Genomic DNA, 26,754 nt, shown 5'->3' on the forward strand with positions numbered 1-26,754 from the left:
AGCCCTGTGAAGTTGTCCATCCGCAGCCTCTGTAGTGCGGGTTTGATTCCTGGCCAGCCAGGGAGATTCCCACATGGCACGGCAGATCTCTCCTCTCTTATCCACTGTTCCCCTCAGCAGTGTATTTCGGTCCATCTGCCCGTTCTGCTCCCTGCTCTGTCTCTGGTGACTCCTCTCACCCTCCTGCGCCTCTGGCCTGTACCCCAGCTCTTGTATAAAAATAAATAAATCTTTAAAAAAAAATTTACTCGGGCCTTCCCTGGTGGCACAGCGGTTGAGCACTGGGCTGTGAAGCTGCAGCACTGGTTCGATCCCCGGCCCCTGGCGAGGGTCCCACACGGCCCACAGACTTCTCCTGCCACGCCTGCTGCTCAGCAGTGTATTTTGTTGGTCTGTCTGTTCTGTTCCCTGCTCTGGCTCTGGTGAATTCTCTCACCCTCCCGTGCTTCTGACTGTACCCAGTGCTTGTATAAATAAATAAATAAATCTTTAAAAAAAAATTACTTTGGGATACACACTTTCTCATTCTCATAGAATGGTCATAAAACATACAGGTAGTTAAAAGCTTTAAATGGCTATTGTAAAACTATAACTCAATGTATCCTGCATTACAAAACTTCTATAAAAGGGAAAGAAGAGTTTGAATATGTGAGCAGAATCAGAGAGACATTTGTGACTGAGAACAAGGGAACAGTGAGTGTGCATATGTCTTGCTACTTATAATTTAAATATCAATATGTGATGGAGGCTAAGACTAGAAAATTTGGGAAGTAGGCATCACAAGGTCAGAAGCTGGAGGTGGGGGTAGAAATGATAAACATAGTCATTAAACAAGCAATGTAGAAAAGTATTTGAAGGCATAGACAGAGGTGCAGACAGGCAGGGATATGGAGATTGAGGACCATTGTAAAAGAATGACCAGTCCTTCCAAATTGGCTCAGTCAAACCATGTACAGAAAAAAAAAATCCTTAGGCGCCAACACTAGAAATAATTAATTTAACAGCAGTTAACATCCCACAGAGGAATGAACCACTCCCAAAGAGAAGACTATATCAGTGTAATTTCTGCACTGGTAAGAGGCAGCAGCTCTCCTGCCCGCCTGTGCCTATGCTGGTGTTTCTCTTCACCAACCTTCTCTGCAAAGCAGCAGAGACAGCTCTCTCCCAAGGCAGGTGTCTCTTGTCACAAACCTCTCCCTTTCAGGGGCAGCTCTTTCTGCCTGCTGGTGTCTATGCACGTGTCCTTAACTTCCTTTCCATTTTCATAATAAATGTGCCCTTTTGAATATAACTACATACCTCTGCCTCATGGAAGAACTTCCCTGGGGAAACTCACCACATGTTACTGAAAGGGGAGACTTGGGGAAACTTTTCTCAGAGGTAACTCAAGTTCCCTGCTCTCTGAACCCAACACTTTTCCAAACTAACATCAGTATAGAATATGGACAAGATGAAGGTTGAGGTAACTGCAATTGGGAGGTTACTACAAAGATATGTTTCTTAAATATTTACCACTTGCTGTATATCACTTACCATTTGGCTTTGGAGATAATGAGGTAATAAGATAATGTTCCTAACATTAAAGAACTTATAATCTATTATTGAACATAAGGAGGGTGTGTGTGTGGGGTGTGTCTGTGTTAAGGAAATAGGTGCCAAATGAAATGATGGATATTGCTAGCTATTTAACTGCATGGCTTACTTGTTTTTTAGTGTCATAGTGAGCTATGGGACGGAAGTTCTGTAGTGTTTTCTACTTATTGTCATTCACTTGGCAACAAATTACATTTTTCCATCAGTCATGGCATAAATGAGAAGTGATACAATATGATAAATTATCATTAAAAATTCAATACAGTGTTCAAAATAAATTAATACAAATTAAAATACCCTAATTTGGGACTTAAAATATTGCCTCTCATCTATTGCCCTAAGCAAGCAAACCACTTAACCTCAACCTTGGTTTTCTCAAACTGAGAGCTAACAATTATTTATCTACCTCATAAGAGTTTGAGGATTAATTAGTTAATGTTTATAAAGTACTTTTAAAGAGGAAAGAGCTGAATAAGTAGCACTATTAATAGTTCAGCCTTTTAATTTGATTTCAGTGTTTGAGAACAATGCAAGTCTAATTCGGCAGTTGTCAGACAGCCATGGTTGCTGTGCCTTTAGAATGAATTCATAACACAAACTTGGTTTGAATAGTGCCTTGTAAAGCAATTACTACAATATGAAAACAACATGTCAACAATTCTGTCCAGTTTCTATAGGTAACATGGACCTAGAGTTAGGTTACTTAAGTCCAGAGAAACTTCATCTAACGAAGATTGCATGGAGCATGAAGAGATGGTGAATGATTGCTATGTAAAATGATAACTAGTATTTATTCAGGTCTTACTGTTATAGGACAGGGAGAGGGGCAGCCCAAACCCCGCAAACCTGCCTATTCTAAATGGGTTCTGCCATCCGCCACATCAACATGAAACATATGAGACTTTAATGGGAAGGAACTTTAATACAATTAGGAAACAATACAGGAAAGGCAAAGAATCTAGTTTCTAAATCAAGCACCCAAAGTTACCCGTCCCCTTGTGGGTAAAAGTCCATCCATATGGGATCGGCCCAGAACAAGGCCCCAAAGCCTGCCACAAGTCTAAAGCATCTTCCAGTGGGGACCCACAGAAAAGGGTCAGAAACAAGCAGAGAAGCCCAGAAGGAAAAGAGCAAAATCAACATCAAGATAAAAGCTGCCATTGTCACCTCCCACGGGTCTCACCCACATCTGTGTCACCCAGTCCATGACCAAAAGACAAGCGCAGTTTTTTCACGTGTCTCTAAGCTCCATGTGCCTCCTCCAGGTCTCCTTCTGGCTCCATCCTGCTTCCTTCCTCAGTTTCTTCTGCAGCTTCTTCTCTCCCTGCTCAGCTCCACCCTCCCTTGGGTGGGTCAGGGAACCTCCCCCTTTCCTAGGGACCACCCTGTTACATTACCACTTCACTGACATCCCAGATCAGGAACAGAATGGAAAAAGTTTACTCCTTTCAATCACAATTGGTATAGTCTTAAGACCTGAAAAGAAGTATTGAAAACCCTGAATCAGAGCACTTCAAAATTTTACAGTTGAAGAAACCAACTACTACAGAGTTTTAAAGATTGATTTAAGTCTTAGAGTTATGACAATTGTGAATAACAACTTGCAACAAAGTCACTTGCCAGTGCAACCATATAGTCCTTTTCTTATGTGACACTACCTTTTTTTCCCCCCACCACCATTGTTTTCATAAAACAATGTGTATGATTTACATGCAGATTTGTGACATACCATTATAGGATACTTGAATTGGAAGAGAATCTAATAGTCTTTAGCTTTATAAATGAGAAAATTGAAGATGGAATTTATTTTTTTCTGAGAGATTAAGCAGTTAATTTTTTTCTCTTTATATTAATTTTTGTACATCATTGTTCATTTTTAAACAACATTTGCTTTCCCCCACCCCCTCAGGTGTAGTCCCCATAAAGTTTCTTTCACCAATGCACCCTTGCACCATCACCTCAGTCCCCTGTGCTCCTCTGACCCCTCTCCCTCCTCCTCCCCTGCAGGATGTCTCTGATTTATAATTGTTCGTTTTTGCTTTGTTGTGTTTTGTACTGTTATTATTTTTTTACACTGATGTCTTATTTGGTTCCCCTATATTCCTGCTATAGTGTCATAGCTCACTATGACACTAAAAAACAAATAAGTCATGCAGTTAAATAACTAGCAATATTCATCATTTCGTTTGGCAACTATTTCCTTAACAACACCCATATATATATTTCCTTAACAACACACACACACACACATATATATTTTCCCTATATATTCCATCTGATATTTTTATTTTTCCTTCTAGCTTATTTTACTGAGCATAATTCCTTCTAGTTCCATCCATGTTGCTGTGAATGGCATGAGTTTATCTTTTTTGATTGCTAAGTAATATTCCATTGTGTATATATGCCACATCTTCTTGATCCAGTCATCTATTTTTGGGCACATGAAAAAATGTCCAATGTCCCTTTTAATCAGGGAAATCCAAATTAAAACCACACTGAGAAAAGCAGTGGTGAGAGTGGACATCCTTGTCTTGTTCCAGATCTTAATGGAATTGCTTTCAGCTTTTCACCATTGAGAATGATACTGGCTGTTGGCTTGTCATAGATGGCCTTTATGATGTTAAGGTATGTTCCTTGTATCCCAAGAATTTCAAGGGCTTTTATCATGAATGGGTGTTACACTTTGTCGAAAGATTTCTCAGCATCTATTGATATTATCATATGGTTTTAGATTTCTTTAGTCCTAGCCAGGGCAATAAGACAAGAGAAAGACATCCAAGGAATCAAAATAGGAAAAGAAGAAGTCAAACTATCACTATTTGCAGACGATATGATATTATACATAGAGAACCCCAAAAACTCCACAGAAAAGCTAATTCAACTCATCAATCAGTTCAGTAAAGTGGCAGGATACAAAATCAACACGCAAAAGTCAGTAGCCTTCCTATACACAAACAATAAATCTGAAGAAGAAGAAATCATAAAAACCATCCCTTTCGTTATTGAAACAAAAAAAATCAAATATTTGGGAATAAATCTAACAAAAGAGGTAAAGGACCTATACAAAGAAAACTATAAAACACTGTTAAAAGAAATAGAAGAAGACACAAAGAAATGGAGAGATATCCCCTGCTCATGGATTGGAAGAATAAACATTATTAAAATGGCCATCCTTCCAAAAGCAATATACAGATTCAATGCTATTCCAATCAAAATTTCAATGTCATTCTTCAAAGAAATAGAACAATTAATGATGAAATTCATATGGAATCACAAAAAACCCCGAATAGCCAAAGCTCTCCTGAAAAAAAAAGAAGGGAATGGAGGCATCACACTCCCAGACTTCAAACTATACTACAAAGCCATAATCATCAAAACTGCATGGTATTGGAACAAGAACAGACACACAGACCAATGGAATCAAATAGAAAATCCAGAAATAAACCCACAGATTTATGGTCAACTAATCTTTGACAAAGGAGCAAAGACTATGCATTGGAGCAAAGAAAGTTTGTTCAATAAATGGTGCTGGGAAAACTGGGTCGCTACATGCAAAAGAATGAAGCTTGACCACTACCTCACACCATACACAAAAATCAACTCAAAATGGATTAAAGAATTAGACATAAGACCTGAAACCATAAAATATATAGAAGGAAATATAGGCGAAACACTACGTGATTTGCACATCAAAGACATCTTTACAGACACATCACCCAAAGCAGTGATAGTGAAGGCGAAGATAAACAGCTGGGACTACATCAAATTAAAGAGCTTCTGCACAGCAAAAGAGACAATAACAAAAACAAAGAGAAACCCCACCAACTGGGAGAACATTTTTGCACCCAACACTAATGATAAAGGACTGATCACAAAAATCTGCAAAGAGCTGATGAGACTCAACAACAACAAAGAAAATAATCCAGTCAAAAAATGGGCAGAAGAGCTAAAAAGAAACTTCTCTGAAGAGGAAATGCAAATGGCCAACAGGCATATGAAAAAATGTTCAACATCACTTGTCATCAGGGAAATGCAAATCAAAACTACCATGAGATACCATCTTACACCAGTGAGAATGGCACATATTAAAAAATCTAGCAACAACAAATGTTGGCGAGGGTGTGGAGAAAAAGGAACTCTTCTGCACTGTTGGTGGGAGCAAACTGGTCCAACCACTGTGGAAAGCTGTGTGGAGATTTCTGGACCTACTAAACATAGAGCTTCCATATGATCCAGCAATTCCACTCCTAGGTATTTACCCAAAGGACACAGAAACATCAATTCCAAAGAACACCTGCACCCCTATGTTTATAGCAGCACTGTTTACAATAGCTAAGCTTTGGAAACAACCCAAATGCCCAAAAATAGATGACTGGATCAAGAAGATGTGGTACATATATACCATGGAATATTACTCAGCATTCAAAAAAGATAAACACATGCAATTTGCAGCAACATGGATGGCGCTGGAAGGGATCATGCTCAGCGAAATAAGCCAAAAAGAAAAAGAAAAATACCGGATGGTCTCACTCATAGCAGGAATCTAGAAAACTTAAATAAGGGACCAGGAAAATGAATAACTATAAGAAAGTGAAAATCAAAATCAACAAAAAACTATGAACTAGAGACACTTTTAGGGGGGCAGGGGCGGGAGGGGAGGGATTGTGGTCAGAATGGGGGCGCTGCAATTGTATGGGGAATATAACAATAAAATTTATTATCTAATAAAAAAATAAATAAATAAAAATAAATAAATAAAAATCTAAAAAAAAAAAAAAAAAAAAACCACACTGAGATACCACCTTACACCTGTAAGAATGGCACATATCAAAAAACCGAGCAACAACAAATGTTGGCGAGGATGTGGTGAAAAAGGAACTCTCCTACATTGCTGGTTGGAGTGCGAACTGGTCCAACCACTATGGAAGGCTGTTTGGAGGTTCCTCAGTCTACTAAGAATGGAGCTACCATATGACCTGGCAATTCCACTCCTAGGGATCTACCTAAAGGACACAAAAATATTGATTCAAAAGAACACCTGTACACCTATGTTTATTGCTGCACTATTTACAATAGGTAAAACCTAGAAACAACCCAAATGCCCAAAAAAAGAAGATGGAATTTATACACATATACAAAGGTCTTCCTAAGATAAGCCATATTGAGTTCCTGATGGCAGAATCTGAATCTAGTGATAACCCCATAAAAGTAGCATTCTGGACAAGAGAACTCAATAATTGAAAAATAAACTTATTAATGTTCTAGTGTATGGCTGGTGTCTCAATTTGCCACTAAAGAGTGAACTTTTGTATGAGCTACTGATCATGCTGCCTCATTGTGCTATGTGATAATCAAATAGACAGTTAGAAATGGGAAAACAGTAAGTACCTCAGCATAGCACATGCCACACCTTTGCACACTCTACATAAAGAAAGTGAATAAATAAACACAACAACACATATAGGCTGGATGACTCAATAACTATAATCTATGTTTCTTTATTCTCACTGTTAAGTATTTCTAATGATTTAAGGAGATAGTCTTACCAGTAGATTATATGCAATCCATTAAAAAGCTAATGATCACACACATGCTTTAAATAATGAATTAGACATACATTTTAGAGGAAAATATATAAGGTTTTTCGCTCACTTCCACAGACATGGAAAAATTAAAAAATCCAGCATCATCCTTGATGGTTGATATTTCAATATCTTGACTTTGTAATACTCTTTGTAATATAAATCTTTTGTGTGTTCTATATATAGCCTTCTCTTTTGAATGCCAGTATGAATGGTTTCTTTCTGTTGTTATCACTGTCCTGCATCTGAGGGGAATTTGTCTTATATGCTTTTGTTTTTCATGTCCATTTCAATGAAGGTCTGTCAATGAACTGGGAAGTAAGTGTTTCTTCCTATCAGCTCACTGTCAAGAAAAATGCTAGGGGGAATGCAAACACACACGCACACACACACACACACACACACACACACACTGGTAGTAGACTTTTGGCTGTGATCACTCAGTTTTATGTTCTACCAGCAGCTTCAGCAAACTATAATTTCCTTTGCGAATATGCTTGCTCAAAGTATCTCAACTTTAAATTTGCTACTTTGTTTTTGAAAATTTATATTTAGACACCCTTCATTTTTTTTTTTTTTTGTGGTAGATGTCTCACTGAATTATGAAATGACTGGGATAAAGCCTTCATCTCTTATTTCCTTAGTCCTGCTGTGAACATTTCTGTATTTCTCCCTTTTTTTGACTCATCTTTTAAAAGTAGTTGTCAATTTTAATCATCTAATTGTACCTGGGATAGTATTCAAAAGTTACATTGGTCAAAATAATGCAATTTCAGGTGAGCTGCAAATTTCAAAAGACTATATGGATGGAAGACTTATCTGCTGATTATATTATAATTATGACTTATTGGTTGCTAACATAAGGTTAAATACATTCACCAAAATACTGGAAGATGGTTTTCCTAAGGTATATACAATTGATATCACACAAGAAGGCAAGGAGCTTAGTATTCAGTATTTACATTTTTATTTTTCATAGCTTTTTTGGATGTCATATACAGATAACTTCTTCTAATGGTTGTCTTTAGAGAGGGAAAAGGAAAAGGAAAGACTGTACCTTCTGCTATTGATGCAGATTGAATATCAAGAATATGAATAAATTATGGAATAATTCAACAACTGATGAATATTCTCAGTGGCCACAGCTGTACAAGTAATGAACAAACAATACAATGTCACATACAGGAAAGGAGAAAAGAGAAAGTTATGTCAAGAGGGTGCTCTGTGTCATTGTCTTAATCTTATGGAAGATTAAGCCAAAATAAATCCAAAATGGAAACATCCTCAAATGAAAAGCCCTACCTCATTAGTCAAATCAGACATCTAAATTGGGAAAGGATAAATCCTGTCACATTTTGGACTTGTTAAATGTCTGGAAATATTTTCAAATGAAATGTCTTTCTAAAATTTAATGCAACAAAATGTCAGTCATTTTTATCCTTAATTTTAAAATATCTGAGTAATGTAGACATAAAACTTTTTCCTTGGCTTTCAGATTATTTTAGAGTCATCTGATTAAAACTTTGTTTTTGGGGACATGAAAAGACAGCATGAAAAGATTTCAAATTCAATTAAATATACAGTAAATTTAACTGTTTTATTTCAAAAAGTTCCTATCCAAAAGTATACTGGTCACTATGTACCCAACTATTTCTATTCCCTTTTTTTATGAACATTTATCTAAAGATACAAACAAAACACAAGTTTCTACATGTTGCAAAGTCAAATGAAGGATATTATAGGACATATTTTTGGAATAATAAAAATCAAACAACCTAAAGAGTGATATTCATCTTGCTAAAATCAAATACCTTATTTTTAAGAATTGCCCTTGATGTAGACTCACTGGGAAGGTTATTTATTGATTTTATCCATAGAAATATATGACACAGGAACCTCCCAGTTGTCACAGGTGTTAAAGTCTCAGCACTATCAAGCTATTGCCAGCCACAGCAGCACTGGTTCCATCCCAGGTCAGGGAGCTGACCTACATGATGTGCAGCAGACCTCTCCTGTCTTGCCCACTGCTCCTCTCAGCAGTGTATTTCAGTATATCCACCTGTTCTGTTCCCTACTCTGTCTCTGGTGAATCCCTACATCCCCCACCCCCACCTCTGTCCTACAACCCAGGTCTTTTATGCATAAATAAATAAAAACAAATCTTAAAATAAAAACAACAACAGAATGTGAACTCTAACTATAGGACAAATACTATGATAAATAAATTCAAAAGGCAAAGAAAGAAGTGGTAAAACTATTTACAATTAACAGGATAGAAAAATATTAATTTCCCTAATATATGTGTCTCCAAATGGATATGGAAATAGCCAACTAAGCAGAAATTATAGGCAAAAGATATGAGCAAACATTTCATTGAAAAGGAAATTTAAAGGGTTTTTCAGTGTGAAAAAGATGCTCACTACTAAGTGAAATGTAAAAATCCAAATATATAAGAGTAAAGACATGTCAGATATGTCTGACATGTCTCATATATATGAATGACAAAATAGACAAATTGTATGTATATGTATATATATTATGTATGTGTGTATATATATTGTATATGCACAATAATTTGGAAAATTCCTATGAGGAAGGTTTAGCAAAATCCATCAAAATTGTGAATCTATATGTCTTTGACTTAGAATTTTTATTTTTAGAAATATATTTACTATAGAAATTTTAGTACATGCATAAAATTGTGTATGTTGAAGTATAGAGCACATTCACTTAAACATTGTATATCACTGAAAAATAATGACAATGCTTTAAATGAACATTAATAGGGACGTAGCTTAAATACATTTCAATAAAGTTAATGAAGGATAAGAAAGATGGTCACAAGTAATATGGAAAAATTTCCAAGTATAGAACCAGCTATAAAACAGATTATAGCATACAAATATTTGTGTTAAAAGGCAGAGAAAAAATACCTCTTTGTATTTTCTTGCATAAATATCTCTTAGACTTTGGAAGAATATTCAGAGTGTTAAAAATGAGAAATATCTGTATGATCAGGTGAGGAAAAGGGTTGATGGGGCAAGGTGGAGGTGGATTGTTTCTCTACATAAGGCATTTTTTTTAAAAACTGTAAATCTTCAATGTTCAACTGTGAGTTGTCCTATTTAAAGTCTTAAATATTGAAAAAAAAAAGATTTTTATAGAGTACATACAAGTTGTGCTAATTATACTAAACCGGTATCATTCCCTAACTTCATTCTCAGGTCTCCAAGCTCTTGTGTATGTGTCATTCAGTCCCAGAAGGAAATTCTATCACTAATGGAACAAAATGAAGTTAGTTAGCAGCACCTACTGAAACACTCCCAATTTCTCACTAATTTACCAACAAAAAATTCATAAAAACTAACACAGAAAGAGAGCAAATTGCTAGAACTCTGGAATAATATTCATATAAGATAAATGGACCTAGATTGAAAAGTAGACCTATATTTTAACTTATGGTACAAGAGAGTCTAATTATAAGCTTTAAAAACTATTTTAAACATCTTAAAATTTAAAACATACTAAATGAGCAGAACAAAGAGGGCTTTTAAGTCTTTCTTCAAAACAATGGTCTAAAATATGTAGAAAAAATTGAGAATGTTATTAGCATATGGTAGGTTCTCAATCAGTTTTCCTACCATTTAAAAAACTTATCTGTGTCATATACTTTTTTTAAGATTTATTTTTATTTATGTATACAAGAACTGGGGTGTAGGCCAGAGGTATGGGGGGTGAGAGGATTCACCAGAGACATATTGAGGAGCAGAACAGGTGGATCTGCTGAAATACACTGCTGAGGGGAGCAGTGGGTGATTCAGGAGAGGGCTGCTGTGTATGTGGTTTAGCTCCCTGGCTAGGGATCTAACTCATGTTGCAGTGGCTGTTAATAGCTTCATAGCGTAACCCTTGTGCTACCAGAGAGGCCCCTAAAGTTCACATTTTGTGGTAAAATTTATCAATCTTTTCTTTTATGCTCTAAGAATTTTTGTCATAATTAAAAAGCTTCCTCTCCTGAAGCTATGAAGCTATGAAATAATACCTCTACATTTTCTTCTTGTATTTTATGATGTTTGTTCCACATTTATAGTTATATTAATGGGTATATATATATATATGTGTGTGTGTGTGTGTGTGTGTGTGTGTATGAAATTATCATTTTACAACATAAGAAGTTGGATACAATTTCACTTTTCTGAAATGACAATGGTAGTGTGTCAGTATCATTCAGTATCATTCATTGGTCAGGTCATTAGATTCTTCTGTGATTTGAGATGTTACTTTTTTATTAAATCATTTTTGAGCAAGTAGTTATACAGTGCAAACTATGTGTCAAGCATTGCTCTAAGCACCAGTAATTCAGCAGGGCATAACACACCCATTTCTTTCTTTTTTTTTTTTTTTTAATACAAGCACTGGGTACAGTCAGAAGCGCTGGAGGGTGAGAGAATTCACCAGAGCTAAAGCGGGGAGCAGAACAGGCAGACTGATGAAGCACACTGCTGAGGGGAGCAGCAGGTGTGGCAGGAGAGGTCTGCCGCCATGTGGGGCCCTTGCCCTTGGCTAGGGACGGAACCGGTGTTGCAGAGGCTGTGGGCAGCTTTGCAACCCAGCGCTCAACGGCTGTGTCACCAGGGGAGGCCCTGGTGGGTTTCTGTTCTAATGGAGGAGACAGATACTCAAACTAGAAACTAACACACCATATTAATGCTCACAAGTGCTTTGGGAGAGTAAGTCAAGAAAAGAAACAGATATTTCAGAAGGGGAATGCCATTGTCATTTAAATAGTGTTGGATGCTTCATGGAAAATGTCACATTTGAACAAAAACTGGCAAGAGTGAGATTTTTGACTATAAGGTCTGTGGGAGAGTAAATTGAACAAAGCTCTGGACCTAGAGATTACTTGATACATTCACTTTAAAACGAGGAGTCCTACATGATCAAAGCAGAATGACCATGATGAGAATAGCAGACTCTTGATTAGGAATGAAGTCATGAGAGCTCTCTATAGGAATCTTGTGTTTGTAAAATGAGTGAGATGGAAGGTCTAGGAAGGTTTCATATGGAAAAGAGAGGCGAACTGACTTACATTTTATTAAGATTACACTGGTTCTGAATAGAGAATAGAGAGTAGGAAGCAAAGGCAAAGCAGACCGATAACTTAGGAAGCTTTTGCAATAATCTGGATGAGAAATGATTTGTAATAGAGATCTAGTTAGCTCTAAATGCAGTGGAAGGAAGTAAAATAGAAGATTCCAAGTCTGGAATCTTTTTAAATTTGATCTTTTTAAATTTAATCTTTTTAGGGCCTCCCTGGTGGCGCAGCGGTTGAGCGCTGGGTTGCGAAGCTGCCCGCAGCCTCTGCGGCTGCTCCCCGGCCACCGGAGAAGGGTCCCACATGGCGCGCAGACCTCTCCTGCCGCCCGCTGCTCCCCTCAGCAGTGTACTTCGGTCCTTCTGCCTGCTCTGCTCCCTGCACTGGCTCTGGTGAATTCTCTCACCCTCCCGCGCTTCGGATTGTACCCAGTGCATGTATAAAAAACAAACAAACAAACAAATAAATAAATAAAACATGCCTCTGTTAAAAATAAATAAATAAATAAATTTAATTTTTTTAAATTCCACCAACTTAAGTTGGTGTTGTCTCTACTTTTTTCAAGGTTTCTTGCAATAAAGACGTCCACTAAAATTTCACCATATGTCTATTGACTTATTATAGAGGTTGCTATAAATTTCCAGGGAGTAAGATGTGCTATTTCTAATGCTCTAAGAGACTAATCATTTATTGGACCTCCTGTGTAGTTGTTAACATTTGCCTTTAATGTCCTTGGGTTATAGTTCAGATAGCTCCCCAAATGAACACTTGGCTGTCTTAGCTTGGTTTCCATCAAGGTCCATTCATCTTTAGTCCATTGTGTTTTTATGGCATTTAATGTAATGTGAGCAGTTTTCTCTGCAGAGGCCATTATCAAAAAGTCATCTTCATACAGATGGTATGCATTTGTACTTGAGTTTATCTAATTAATTGATGCATTATAATAAAAGCAAATTGATTTTATTTTCCTTTCCATTTTTCATGTGAAAATGAAAGTCCAAACCTTCTTACTAAGTTCCAGGTGTGGTAGTACATTTAGTAAGTATTGAGGTGTCATAAAAGATGGTGATAGTCTGCTGTCTATCAATGCCTTTGTAATCCACAGCAAGGCCCAAGCACCAATGACTCCCACTAACCAATCAGGAATATTAAATTTAGAAATGATATTGGTTAACATATCTTCCTGAACTACTTAGTCTCTAAGAAGACCAAATATATTTTCTCCTATTCTGAGCTATTATTTCAGTTGTACAGTCTGGGCAAGGTACAAGCCAGTTGCAGATCATACATTCCATTGACTTGTTTAATCTAAAGAATGACAGCATTTAATCAATTTGTATGTGCTTGTGGTAGACAGAATTCAAGATAGGTCCCAAGATTTCCAAACCCTGGTTTCCTTCTCTCACCTTTTCAAACAATAGAACTACGTATATCTTTGGAGGGATTTTGAAGATGTAACTAAGGTCCCCCCAGTTGACTTAAAGATAGGGAGAGTAACGGGTGGGCCTCACTTACATGAGTCTTTTTAAAGTAGAGAACTTTTTCTATCTGGTGGTAGAAAAGAAAGTTAGAGATTTGATCATGAGAGGGATTCTAAATGAAGGAGATACTCTTTGCTTACTTGGAAGTTAGAGGAGTCCATCAGCAAGGGCTGAGTGTGCTCTGTAAGAACTGAGATCAGTCCTTGCCTGATAGTAAACAAGAGAACAGATGTAGCCATCTTATGCCTGGAAAGAACTTAATCCCGTCAATGGTCTGAATGGGCTTGAAAGAAATCTCAGAACTCCTGAGGAGCATATAACCAGCAGAAAACTCAATTTCAGTCTTGTGAGGTGCTGAACATACTGCATAACTAGGCTCTTTCTGACTCCTTACAGAAGTTGGATAGTAAAAGTGTTGTTTTAAACTTCAATGTTTATAGAAATTTTTTGTTAATAACAGAAAACTAACACAGTTATCAAGTATTCTTAAGTATCCTAATAAGAATACTCAAATCATCCTTATTATGATAAAAATCAAAAGGATGGAAAAAAACTAGCTTATCTATCTATCTATCTATCTATCTATCTATCTATCTATCTACAGAGTAGCTAGTTCATATAAACACAGCTAATGTATGCCTATATATGTGCATATATATATGAATATACATGCACATATATATCAGTCAGAAAAAAATCCAAGTACTAGCCATGTAAACTGTTTCATCCAGCAAGTTTAAATGTTTGCAATATTCACCTGTAAGAAGAGTACAGTAGCAGGTCCTAGACCTAGTACTTATGTCTGTTTTTCCATCTTAATATTTTGAATTCCAACATGGGTCTTGGTATTAGTCCATTTTCTCAAATGCTATTTAGAGAGAGCAGCAACTTTATCTTTCATTAGTTATCCATAATATCCTCAAAGAGCCTGATTTCCTACTTTCTGGCTACAAGAAGTAACCCATCTGGGGTTTTCCTTTTGTGGCATATCTTCATGTATTTTCTTCTCTTTTTTTTTAACTTTTTTTTTAATATTTATTTATTTATACAAACACTGGGTACAGTCAGAAGTGTCAGAGGGTTAGAGAATTCACCAGAGCAGAGCCAGGAACAGAACAGGCAGACTGACAAAATACACTGCTGAGGGGAGCAGCGGGTATGACAGGAGAGGTCTGTCACGCCATGTGGGACCCTTGCCTGTGGCCGGGGATCGAACCGGCCCAGCACTCAACCACTGCGCCACCAGGGGAGGCCCTCTTAATGTATATTCAATGATGTTTCTTTGGGTGTTTAGCCTTATAGAGTATCTATTGCTCCATCCCTCCTGGGGCCTGAAGCTTTTCCAACAAAATTCCTCCAACTTCTCGCTGCACCCTGAGCTATTGGACCAATGTGACTGCTCAATTCTCTTCTGGGACTTAAAACAATGATGCTTTAGCAGAAATTCTAAGAGGATACTGGCCTGTTGGATTATATGGCCACACTGTCCATTCTTGTGTTTCCTGAGACCTATTCACTAGGATTATCAGTGACCTCTCATTGTCCCTAAATAGAAAAGTTTCCAGCCCTGGGGTAGTACAGTTAAACTCTGTAACTCTATAAGCATGAAACCCCACATTGTTTACTTTTATGCAGATGTAACAAAGGTCTTGTCAGGAATAAACATAAGGAGAGAAATAGCAGAGCACACTATGTCTCCGATCTCTTGATAGTCTACACTACAAGTGTTCTCCATGTATCATGGTCAACTTAGCTACAGAAATGCATCTGTCTTAGCTAGCAGGCAAGAAAAGCCCCACATCCACACTGTAATTCATATTTATAGGTGAGTAAAAGAGGAGCTGGGGATACCATCCTCATCATCCTCTTCTAAGTAATGAGAAATATGTGAAGAGTGTGAAGAGAGCTCTGCATCCAGGGACATCATTAGAAAGAATATGTACCCAGGGCCAAAGGTGTACATGCAGAGGCCCTGAGAGCTGCTTTGTCTGTCAAGAATGATGACGTCTGACAAAGATAATGGTATTTCTCTGCACCTAGACTTATTTCAGCTGTGCCAGCTTTCTGCTAATCTATTCCAAAAACAGAAGCCTCTGCATCTATCTGGTTCATCACATCGATGTTCATTTGTAGTATTTCTATTCACATTATTCTCTGGCCATTCTGTATCTTGTGTTTGGTTTGCTTTTTTTTAAAGATTTATTTATTTATGCATACAATAACTGGGGTGTATCTAGAGGTGCAGGATGTGAGAGGATTCACCAGACAGTGGGGAGCAGAACAGGTAGATCTACTGAAATACACTGCTAAGGGGAGCGGTCGGTGATAAGGAGAGGTCTGCTGCACCTTGTGGGTTTGTTCCCTAGCCAAGGATTAAACTTGTGCTGCAGTGGCCGCCAATAGCTTGATAGTGCTGTGTCTTTAACCCCTGCATGACCAGGGAGGCCCTGGTTTGCTCTTTTAAAATAGAGATGCTAAGAAAGAGTTTCAATAAGTGCTATTACTACATTTTGTTTAGAGAAATGTGTGTGTGTGCACTATTTCTATTCTATTTATTTATTTATTTATTTATTTTAAAGAAGATTTATTTATTTATGCACACAAGAACTGGGATATAGGCCAGAGGTACAGGGGGTGAGAGGATTCACCAGAGACAGAGTGGGGAGCAGAACAGGCAGACTGACTGACATACACTGCTGAGGGGAGCAGCGGGCGAGGCAGGAGAGGTCTGCCTCGCCATGTGGGTAGCTCCCTGGCCAGCCGGGGATCGAACTCGTGCTGCAGAGGCTGCGGATTGCTTCATAGTGCTGTGCTTCACCCCTTGCGCCACCAGGGAGGCCCCACTATTTCTATTTTAGAAGGTTCTCTTTGATGCCTAGAAAACAAAATTTTAGTAACTGCTACAATAGACATTTGAAAAGGACCATTCTTTTTTTCACTAAATAATAGAATTACATTACTTGATTCTTCAGCTGAAAATTATCTTTTACTGTTTAGTTTTGCAGGTAAGGCAACCAGTTCTCTTACTTTATCTCTCAGCATTTCTTCCCTTATCTTCTCTATTTTTATTTGTTATTTCTACATTAGTAGGGCCTTACAACATTTACACTCTAACTCCTTGATACATTTAGTTTCTCTTAATTTACTCATTAAATATAGTCAGTTTCTTTTCACTAGTCTTTTTTCCTTCTGTTTCTAATTTTAGGTATTATATCTGTGTTTGAGTCCTCTTAATCATCAATGAGTGCATCGTTTTTTTATGATAGAAAATGAATTGGCAAGAAAATTACAGTGGGGTTGGAGGAGAAATGATAGATTGACAAGGTGCCAGAATAGTGTTCCAGACACTACTGTAGTTGGCTCCTCTAAGTCAAGGGACCTTTCTACTCTGCTGCCAGAGAAGCAGACTGCCTCTTGCAAATGTGGTTTGTTTGTGTGGTTCTGAATTTATCTCCCCTGCTTCATTGAACAAAAGTAAATCCAAGTAGACTTCTGAAGCCAGTTGGTTCAGCCAATCCCAAAAGTCACATGAAAAGATTTAAAGGCATACTTTTGATTTTCAAGTGTGTCCCCCATCTTTAATAATTTTAAACCTATGATTAGATCTTTGTTATTATTACTTTTTAAATCTTCTATAGCTTAATTCATTTTACTTATATAATTAATACTAGATTAAAAGATGTTACTTATTTAGACCAGAATTTTAAGTTTGTTTTGTTTTGTCCGTTAACTTCTGTGTATTTAATTTCCCAACTGTCGCTATATTTAAAAAAAAAAAAATCATGTGCATTGTTAACTCCTATATCCTTATTTTGAGTTTATCTTCTTTTGTGCTACATTTCACTCATGTCCAATATAAAAATTGCCCATTTTCTTTGAGTTTGTGCATACTTTTTTTTTTTAAGATTTTTACTTTTATTTATTTATTTTATTTATTTATACAAGCACTGGGTACAGTCAGAAGCGTGGGAGGGTGAGAGAATTCACCAGAGCCAGAGCGGGGAGCAGAGCAGGCAGAAGGACCGAAGTACACTGCTGAGGGAAGCAACGGGCGGCAGGAGAGGTCTGCGCACCATGTGGGACCCTCCTCCAGTGGCCTGGGAGCAGCCAGGGATTGAACCGGTGCTGCAGAGGCTGCGGGCAGCTTTGCAACCCAGCGCTCAACCGCTGCACCACTGGGGAGGCCCATGTTTGTGCATACTTTTGCCCAACTATTTTCAAGCCTTCTTAAACATCCTGATTTTGATATATATTACAAAGCTATTTTCTTTTGTGTTATAATCTGATATGCCTTTCACTTATTTAAAAAGTGAACTTAGTTCACTTATATTTGTCTATGTGACAATCAATATGATTGTATCCCTTAGCTTTATGAAATGCATAATGGTTGAATTCTGTTGCCTTTGTCTGTCCTCTCCTCTTACATTGTCCTGCCCAATTGACAGTCCTTAGACTATATAGAAATTATATCTAGCTCTTAGTTTAATAGAGTTTGTGTTCTGTTTCAACAAAACTATTTTGTTTCATTTTTATTAAGCAATAGCTGCACATGGTACAAAATTTGAAACTTGTAGGTAAATTTTTGTTGTAGCTTGCTACTTCACTGTACTAGACTTCATTTTAAAAATTAACAAATATGCACAGAGATTAAGTAGTTTCTCACGAAGCTAATGATATAATAAAGCTAGAACTTAAACTCCGGTCTATCCAAAAGAAAACTCAGATCATTCACTCATTTTGTATGTCATCTTTCAGAAGGTAGATCCTCATTATAAGAGCAGTACAAAAATGTTTTCAGAAGGATAACAATGAGATGAGTGCAGGTTCTAAAGATAATTGATTCATAGAAGAGATATTATATGAAAATATTTTGATAGATGGATATGTTAAATATTGATATGAATTAGATAAAAGGGTAATTAATTTTAAAATATCTTTAGAAGTGATAAGAAGGCTTACTATTTCTAAGTTAGTAAATCAAGAGCTAAAGAAATAAGTTGGTATGGTAAGTTTGCTGTGCTGTGAGGGAGGTATTTATTTTTACCCTTACTTATAGGTTATTGGCTATGTTAGTCTGGAACTACATTACCACAGATAAAATATTGTATAATATATAATTTCCATCATTGAGGAATTAACCTATTCACTATGGCAAATTGAAATATTTTGCAGAAAGATGCCCCTTCTTTTGTTGAAGGGTGGAAAAGATAGTAATGATTTAGAAAAATCTGTATTTTCCAATAATGTGTTTGAATGTTTTACCTTTTTTTTTATTTAAGATTGATTTATTTATTTATACAAGAACCAGAGTACAGGCCAGATGTGCGGGAGGATGAGAGGATTCACCAGAGGCAGATCTGGAAACAGAACAGGCAGACTGATGAAATACACTGCTGAGGGGAGCAGTGGGTGAGACAGGAGAGGTCTGCTGTGCCATGTGGACCCTTGCCGGCTGGCCGGGATTGAACCAGTGCTGCAGAGGCTACTGACAGCTTCGCAGCACTGCACTCAACTGCCTGTGCCACCAGTGGAGGCCCGGAAAGCTTTACTTTTAAATCAATGGAAGAAAAAATGTATTTGAGGGTCTCTCTGGTGGTGCAAGGGGTTAAAGCACAGCACCATGAAGCAATCTGCAGCCCCTGCAGCATGAATTCAATTGCCGCTGGCCAGGGAGCTACCCACATGGCGAAGCAGACCTCTCCTGTCTTGCCTGCTGCTCCCCTCAACAGTGTATTTCAGTCAGTCTGCCTGTTCTGTTCCCCGCTCTGTCTCTGATGAATCCTCTCACCACCCCCCACATCTCTCACCTGTACCCCAGCTCTTGTATACATAAATAAATAAATCTTTTTAAAAAAGAGAAAAAGCATTTGATATAAACTGTTACAGTGTTCTATCATACACAATAATTTTTCCTAATCATTAAGTTCAGAATAAATAATAATATTTAGAGAAGAAGCCCAGTAAGAAAAGTGATTATAGTTCCTTTATATATATTTGTTAAGATACATCATTTTTATCTTATTGTTGTGATAAGAATTTATTGTGTCATGGCCCTTTATTTGTTAATTTGGAATAACATGATAAAATTTGATATAATGTTAAAATATAGGCAAAGAACGCCAGTAAAATTTTATTCTGACTAGAGAATTCTTAATTGAACTATTTCTTACCTATGTATATAAATACATTATTTTGATGATTCTAAACACAAGATTTTGCTGTGATTATTTTTATTTTAAAAAATATAGTGAGTTGCCATGTGGAAACAGAGTTATCAGGAGACAATGGAAAGACACTTGTTTTAGACAGTGTTGCAGGAGGTAAATTTTGAATAGAAGAATAAGGTATTGAATATGTCAATAAAAATCATTCCACAGTGGGTTCAAATCATAGCTTTAGTCACGCAGAAAATAACTTGATGCCAAACTCAGCTTTTGTTTACAGTGTTCAATTGTCTGAATTTTCCATCCCTGTCTTAACTGGAATTGCCTGTATGAATAAAATAGATCACAGATTATGGTGATTTGATTTAAAAATTTTTTTTCAAGTAAATATTTTGTATTTCAGTTAATATGGGGTCATTTAAACTCCTTGAGGCACATACTAATACATATATCTGTATTGGAACAATGAATAAAATTATAAAGTAAGATTTTCTTAAACATTTATGAATGCCATTTAAACAAAAATAACAATTTGGCCTACTCTGAAGCTGTAGTTTGCAACTCTACTTTTTGAACCATGAACAGTCCTTGTTAGATGTGTATCTGAAAGTGAGATAAAAAGTTCTTATTTGTGTCTTTTGAATTTCTTTCTTTAATGAGTTGGTAATGTCTGCAGTACCAACTGCTGATGTAAACCTGACAGTATTGTCAACTCATTTAGCTACTCTCTCAATAGGGGAACAATGCCTGGTGGGAGTGATGATTAAAAAGTAACAATAGAAGCAGAATAATATGGAAAAACCAAATCCATAATGGGAACTTCACTGATGCTGAGAGATCCTGTCACTTCAAAGAACATAGTGCTATAATTATCTATTTGTTGAGTGATAGCCATACTAGAGAGGTAGCAAAGATGAAAAAATGCTGAGCAAACCTCCCTCTGATCATGTGCCCACAACAGCATTCAGTCCTAGAATGAATAGTATAATTAATGCCTCTCAGGTTGTTGGCTATTGTTTATAAGGGAAAAAGGGGTCATTATTTCATGCATACTGATAAGAGGTAGGACAGTAAAAGAGGAGAGTCATCATAGAATACACATTTATTTTACGATGTCCTGATTCTGAATTCCATGGATTTTGTAAACAAAGAGGAAAATAAATCTGGGGTTGTTCCTAAGAGAGACCATGAATTTTGGAATATATCTCAGAAATAAAGAAACTACTGATATCACTTATTATTTCCCATGGCACATTGACATTGGAGCTACAATTTTTGAAATATGTATTACATTGCAGATAGATAAAGAATTTTTCAGTTTGAGACTGATTCTTTTGTTTGAGAGGTTTGGACAATCTGGAGTAACTAGAATTTCTGTTCAAAGTCATTGGAAAATTTACAGTGTTTTTTTTTCCCCCACGGAGAAAAAGAGAAACATAGTTTTAGGACAAACAATCTGATTTGCAAAATGATCTTCACATTGCACTATGCATAGAAGACAAAAATAACTTTTGACTAGATGCACTTGAATGTATGAATGTCAATATCTTTTCCTGAACATGGAGGGATACAAATTATTAGCATTTTATAAAATAGTTTTTTTTTTTTCTGTGAAACCTAGGAAACTACCTTTAAAGAAAGGCACTGGGTCAATAAACCTTAACACAATGATGTTCTCATATTTACCTTCCTGGCATCAGTATATTTATAGTGATTTATATTAATCGGCATTTTAAGTGTTTATAATATCAAAGGCTGTCTCAAAGCTCTTCAGTGCAAATTCAAATCCTCTCACTGAATAAATGATAAACATAGAGGAAATATATTAAACAATGTCATTTCAACATGATTGAATCAACATTTACAATTATTGTCTGAGAATCAAAAAGCAAAATATGACATACACAATGCACTTTTTCATATGATAGAAACCAGTCTGTTCTTGCACAAGCAAGACAAAAATGGTTTCCTTAGGAACAAGGCATCATATGAGAGCTCTCACAACAGCTACCCCTCCATCTGAGCCTCTGCTTGCAGAAGAGCTTGCATGAAAATCAGCTACTGCCTCTTTCAAAGTTGACAGATAAACTCCAGCAGGTAGAAAAAGATGCCAACAGGTAATAGCATATGGCATCACTCAGGGATGCTTGCACATCAGAAATGATTTGTATCAATCTGTTCACAAACCCAACAGGCTTTTAAGTACAATTGTATTAAAACAGAGAAAAATAAGATGAGAAGAAAAGATCTTTTGAGCTTTGTTTTCAGTGATACATGTAAGACATGGGGGAGGGTTCTGAGGCAAATGCTTTTGAGTATTTGTTTGAAAGGTTTTCACTAAAACAAAAGTGGGAAGGCTCTGCATGGTGGCGGAGGACCATTTGGGGTGGCAGGAGTCTTTTGAGTAAAATAAAATCTAGCTGGTGGGATAAATGGGGATTTTATAGTGCCTTAACTGTAGGGAAGTAGTGGACATTCATCAAGCTAGGTTAATGGTGGGTGAATGGAAAATGGTTTAAGGTAATTTCCTAAATGGCAAACTATAGTAGGTATAGATTTGCATAAATTGCAAAATGCATTAAAAAGCTCTTTTTTGGCCACACACATATTTTCTCATGACTTCTTTTGAATCCCTTAGAAAATTAGTAGCTGCAAAATTACATCCATTCAGTGGGGACCCTGGGAACTACTTAGGAAGAGGAGTAGAATTAAATGGACTTCTGCATTTAAGCCAGATTGGGCAGTGCCTTTTTTTCCTCATGCTTTATTTGCCTATTTGCCATAAGGTCAAAAGCACAATACTTTTGGAAAAAATATCAGAAATGACAGGAGGAAAGTAACATTTTAGTGTAAAGTATAAGGCAGTGTATAAGAGCAGAGATGCAGCATCCCATTTCATAGATGAAATTCACTGATCTAAGAGAACTTGGCGGGGGGGGGGAGATGAAGGAGAGCACCAGGCCATGAGAAAAGAGAATTTGATTGACATGCAGTCCCACTTGTATCTACACTGCTGGGATTAAAACCAACAGCTTAATAAAAGGGTTTAGAAGTAAAAATAGGTATTATTTTACTATCTTGCAGAGAAAAATGATGACATTTAAATGGGCTGGGAGATACAATGATCATCAATATCCAAAGTTAAATATTTTTAAATTAATAGATCTGGAATGAATAACAGTTATTTTTATAAAATCACATATTTTATATTTTCCTATATGCTTCAAAATACAGAAAATCAATTACAAATGCTTTATATTTATACATCAGTTAGACTAATAGTATGTCTCTTGATGAAGGTAATATTGTGAAGACAATTAGGGCTTTATCAAATATGAGCTCCATTAGGAACTGATTTTCTCTCTTTTCTTTAATGGTTTTCTGAACACCTACAAAGTTTCTGGTAGAGGTTGTTTCACTGAAAGTTTAATTAATTAACTGGACATACATTACAATCCCATAAAAATATGAAATAAATATCATCATCAATTTTATTTTGCATTTAGTATTGTATTTCTTTCCTATTCTACCCAGGGTAGGATTTGTGATTTGAATCAAATGAGGCCCTGTAAGTACAAAGAGCCTTCTGTGACTGGGTTTGGTTCTTGCTACTACTGTCACTGCCACTAAGTTTCTAAAGGCAGACATTGGTTTACTTTTCTTTGAATTCCCTATTTCAAAGAGTGTATAGGACAGTGAGCACTTTAATAAATGTTCACCAATGAATTCATTGAGTGCTACAAGTATGGAATTTTGGTTCCATAGTAGAATATAATCTTTTAAAGTTTAGTGATTGATGATAGAAAAATAGTGGCTAAGAACATGGGCTTTGAGGTCAGAATTTCAGTTTCACAACTGAACGGTGACTTTTATGCCAGAAGTGTAACATATTTCTCACTCAGGTTTCTATTGCTTTGTTGAATTCTGACTTTTTAGTTTCCTTTCCCTCTTCTTTTTCTTGAAATCAGAGTATTAAGCTTGTTTAATACAAACCAAGGACTGATGAATGCTAATTCCTTTTATTAGTGAACTATAGGTAATTCAAAATCTAACCAAAACAAAACAGTATAGATGTTGCTGAATTTTATTAAAGGTTAACAAATACGTATCAGAATAGTTATATTAACATTTATTTATGGATTGATTATTTGTATTCATACTTTATAGACCTAGAATATACTAAAAGGATAAAATAATCATAAATTATCCTACTTAACTGATAGATTTATATCATGTAGATTGTTGTGAATCTATCCTTTACCATGATCATATCATATCTTAGAGCCAATGTTACTGCTAGGATTGTGGCAGGACTCATCTCCACACATTGATGCTTTGTGCATTGTCATTGTGAACCAGAAGTTTAGAAATACCTGGTCTGGAAGTTTGCCTGCTTGAGAAAATCACGAATGATGCTTCTCTTTCTTCCCCAACCTCCCCCAGTTACGCCTTGTCTCAGCAAGCATTCCAAGTTGCATACCATTGTTTTCAACGGAGTTAATTAGTGGACATAGCTATATAGGCTTCACAAAATGTCATTACCCCTCTATATAAAGATTTCTAGACTGGCCTCTTAAAAAATGTAGCCTTCAATGCTCAAAAGGACACAGTGGGTAAATTGTAGCAATGAAGAGCCATGTAGGAACATATGTAGAAAGAACACAGAGTGATGTGTAAGCCATGGTAGACATTGCTTTCTAAAAGGAGAAGTGCTAAGTCTCAGATCTTTTCCTGAAAAATGATCAAAACAATAAAAATAAGCATTACCACACATATGAAATACACCAGAAAAGGATTGTTAGAAAATATAATTAAGCTCAAAAGAATCTGATTTCCCCATTTTGCATTTCAAGTAACAAGTGTCCTTCATCATGGTCTTGTCTAAGGTTGTAAGCCTTGTTTACCATGAAGAATTTAACTAGATTTTAGTTTTTTGATTACCTACATTTTTTGTGAATTAGAGGAGGAGAAAGAAATGAACATATGATTAACAGAATCATCACCATGACCTAGCTATCCAAGATAACTTGGATAGGTTCTATCCCTTCATTTTTGTGCCAATTCCTCCTTTGACAGTCGTCAACTTCCGCGTAATCCAGTCTGTAGTCATCCTCTTTGAAATGATGTTTTCAACCTCACAGTTAGGACATTGGACTTTTTTCTTTAAGCAAAGGTTATTAATATCACATGCAATTGAGAGCCCTACTTCTCTAACTGCTTTGAAGCCCAAGACATAAAGAGAAAACAGCTCCATGTTACTTTTTCATATACTCCCATCCAAAGATGAAACTGTTTACACCTAGAGCAATAATTAACAACAGTATGAAGGGCAGTTGAAGAAACTTTGCAAATAGAATCAGCCTCGGGCTATTTAACAACAGTAGATTTGAGGTGCAGATGGTTTATATGCTATATTTATTAATGATTTACTTGGAAGTAGAAGTAATAGTAAGTTGATAAAGTTTTCCCAGTATAGTAAGATGTCTGAGAGTAACTACTTTAAATGATTGTGAAAATCTACAGATGGAGTATTAGACATTATGTTCCCAGAAAACATTACATGAACCTAAAATATTGTGTGTGGTTAAAAAAATATCCTCAGATATGTATGTAGACATTTTTAACCTTGTGACAGTTCAATCATTTATTGTGGGGGCTAGAGTCAAATAGGTGTTTAAAGTGTGACAATAATGGAAAATAAAAGTGCCTAGTGAGAGATTCATAATCTAGATGACAGCTGACATTATCCTAAGGTCTCACTTCTTCACATGATTATTTCAACTGAGAAAAACCAGAGAGAATAGGTGTATCAAGTTAAGAAAAATCTATGATGTTAAAAAATGGTTGTTAGACAGATATAAACCATTTGTAAATATCATATTTATTTGGTGATAGCTAGCATCCTTAGTAGAAACATTGTGTTCAAAACTATGAAAAGCAATGTGAGGAACCAAGCTCTTTATTTAATTTCCTTATTATTTGATCAATGAAATGTTTAATTTGAACTAAAATTATTAAACATTATATTACCATGGAATAAAATATCATTCACCCCACAATGATAAACTACATTTATTGTTTTTAAATGCATTTGATTAGATGGCCACCTCTATTTAAAATATTAGTCAAATGAGTTCATAAAAAGATCTCTCACATACACAGAATTGCAGTTAATACATTGACTCATTATATTGTCACTTGTTTGTCCTTTTAGGTGTTAGACAACATTGTCTAGTTACTACTTAACCATGTACCCAGGTTGAGGCAAGGATGAATTCTATAAGCAGTATTAGGAATATAATGTATGTCAGGCATTATGCTTAGTTCAGGGAATACAAGACTAGGTCCTTGTCCATTGAGGGATATAAGATACTTAATTATATTTCAGTATACTACAATAAGGATTCCAACACACAAACATATCAGGTGCTTTAGAAACCTAGAGAAAGTACCACTTAACTCATTCTGAAGTACAGTAAGGAAATATTTTTGGAAAGCATAACCAAGTAGTTAAAATTTGAAATATGAATAGGATATTTCAAATTACAAATGGATATATTCATGTCAACTCTATGAGGTGAAGAACATGTGATGTGTATTATAAAATTCCAATTGAAATTTATATATTAATGAAAGTACAAAATGTATGTGTATGTGTATTTGTTGATTTATAGGGGTAGGAGTGTGTGTGTGTGTGTGTGTGTGTGTGTGTGGTAAACTAGGGTTGGCGTACAGGAGGGCTTCTAAAATACATTTTTGTCATTCATGGAGGGGAAAAGCAAATAGTTTGGACGCTCCATGATAAATGTTCTCTCCTCTCAAAACACTTTGTAAATTTG

The sequence above is a fragment of the Talpa occidentalis genome, unplaced genomic scaffold (assembly GCF_014898055.3).
Source record: "Talpa occidentalis isolate TD23 unplaced genomic scaffold, MPIMG_talOcc4v2.1 talOcc4.9, whole genome shotgun sequence".
In the NCBI taxonomy this organism is placed as follows: Eukaryota; Metazoa; Chordata; class Mammalia; order Eulipotyphla; family Talpidae; genus Talpa; species Talpa occidentalis.